At 37.2% G+C, this 2,611-nt stretch overlaps 1 non-coding gene across 1 annotated transcript; it reads left to right on the forward strand.

Annotated features, from left to right (window-relative positions):
• Positions 1–1,827: 1,827 nt before the first annotated feature.
• Positions 1,828–1,933, forward strand: LOC118487051. Its single transcript, XR_004880218.1, has one exon. It is a non-coding gene; the product is annotated as a small nucleolar RNA R71 (small nucleolar RNA).
• Positions 1,934–2,611: the final 678 nt, after the last annotated feature.

Genomic DNA, 2,611 nt, shown 5'->3' on the forward strand with positions numbered 1-2,611 from the left:
CCTTTATATGATTGGGCCGATATAACTGATACATGACAGATCACATGCAAACTGATTCTATAACATGATATCCAAGACTTAATAGCCGACACTTGATGTTATTTGATAGGGCCGCACACCAAAATATAGGTTGATTGGGCCGAATGATCTTAGTGGACTGACAACTCAATTTCCAATGAGTCTCATTGGGCCGCCAATTACACAACTTCACAACTCAATGCACTTGGGCAGACATCTTTATATATTCATGTTTTCATTTGACCTCACTCATGTTCACATGCAAAACCTTGGGCAAACAACTTTTCATTAATATCTATCACATGTAAACTGACTTTAATTCAAACCCAATGATGACATTTGATCAGATTAAGACACGTATCACATAAAATGCTGAATCATTTTCAAATGACAATTATGTTTCAAACGATCAATTCAGCTTCAAACGATTAACTCAAAATTTTCAAACGGTCATGGCAATTTTCAAACAGTCATGTCACATTTCAAACGGACAGGTGACAATTCAAACGGTATCTTCAAACGGAAGAGATCATTCAAACGATAGTTCTAACAGAATGCATATTTTCAAACGATAGGATCCGGTTTCAAACGGAAAGATCTATGACATCATCATTTGTCGAACAATTTCAAACGGAAACCATACTTTTATCAAGTTTTAGTTCGAGTTTCAGTCTGAAACTTTTAAGGCTTTGTTAATTGTCAAATCCGAACACAGTGTGAAGATTTGAGCCGATTTTAACCGTAAAATTTATCGGTTTTGAACAGAAGGTGTAGAAAATCAGATTTTCAAGCTGAATATGGCAAGAACTCCTCCTCCTGAGCTCTGATACCACTTGTAGGATCGATTTCGACCTGAATGAGTCATTCGGAAGAGCTCTAGTCCGTTTCAGAGGCGGAAACAAAGAAACGGATGTGAAAAACAGCTTGAAATACACTTTAAACCTCTTGTATATTCAATTAACAATGTTTACAATGAGAGGAAATACCGGCAGCACTTCGGTATCACTTTGCCTAACCATTACAAATGACATCGTTTGAATCCTATTTATAGTACAAAACCCTTCCGTCTGAAACCTTTCAAACGGTCACCTTTTCAAACTAAAGGTTTCAAACGGTCACTACTCAAACTAACAACAATTTCAAACGGCCAACTCTCTCAAACGATGTGACTTCAAATGGAAGCATCCTATTTGACCATTCAAACGGTTAGCTCTCATTGGACCAAACTATCTTTTGTCTTCATTTGTCTTGACTTTCACATGAACATATATTCTGAATTGTGTAACAATCTTTCAATGATGATGTCACTTTGATGATGTCATCATTGTATAAGATGACATCCTGCTTGATCAGATCTGCAACGAACCCGAGACTCGACATAAGACGAAGACGACAGATGACTGCACCAACATGCCCTCACATGAGTTGCACATGACCTCAAGTTTTAAACAGGTTAGGATTAAAGAGCCTAAGGTGTAACAGGTTTTGCGAATAAAAGACTGTGACTGTAATTATTAAAGTTAAAGGTTAATCCATTGCAACTCGCTACAAATATAAATGACGAAAAGTGTAATTTACCCTAAGATAAATAACAAGGTCTTTTACCGATGGATAGAACCATATTCTAAAACATCGCAAACTTGCCAAATCAGACCCGCCACCCAATCAGTTTTCTTTATATTTATGTCATTCTATTTTTTTTTAAAAACCTGTTTAGCCCTAAGGTCATCCATTGCAACTCGCTACAAACATAAAGGACGAAAAGTGTAATCTACCCTAACAATGTCTTTAATCAACTCCTATGTCTGAATGCCACGATGGGGGCATTTCCTAAGCAACTCCTTAAACCACGTGAAAGCCTCATGGAAAGTTTCCCCTGAATGTTGTTGGAATGCCCTGATTGCATCCTGAGCTTCACTAGTTCTATCCATGGTGTAATACTCTTCCAAGAATATATGCTGCATCTCTTGCCAAGTATAGATACTACCTGGAGGCAATGTCGCAAACCACTGTCGTGCTTTATCTTTCAGAGTGAACTGGAACAACATCAACTTCACTTCATCCTTTGTAAAACCTAACCCCCCCCCCCCCAATAGTTTGACAAATTGAGTCAAAACTTGCAATGTGCAAGTACGGTTCTTCGGTCCTTTTGCCATAAAATTCTGGAAGATGGCCCAAATATTAGGCATCACCTCAAAAGCTCTACCATTCTCCCCAACTGGTGTAACTATGGCTGACGAACAGACACAACACTCTGAGAAATTGTTTAGTTAAAAATGGGTTGATCAAGTGTTGGTAGAGATAATTCACAATTCATATTTCGCATACACACATTACCAACCATAGAACACATACAATACTCTAAAAAATCGTTTGTAAAACACTTGATCAACATCCAAAGTTGTAATTTTTATTGTTCAATATAGTTGATAGTTATAGTTCTCACTATCCGAAGTTTTTATGCTGGCAATCTACTAGTGATCAAGGGCTTTTTCTCGTACAAATCGTTATGTTCATCATTTCATACATCAAGCATTTATATTTTTCATTGTTCATCATTCAAGCACTCTACCTCACAAATCAGATTTGGTTA

The sequence above is a fragment of the Helianthus annuus genome, chromosome 14 (assembly GCF_002127325.2).
Source record: "Helianthus annuus cultivar XRQ/B chromosome 14, HanXRQr2.0-SUNRISE, whole genome shotgun sequence".
In the NCBI taxonomy this organism is placed as follows: domain Eukaryota; kingdom Viridiplantae; phylum Streptophyta; class Magnoliopsida; order Asterales; family Asteraceae; genus Helianthus; species Helianthus annuus.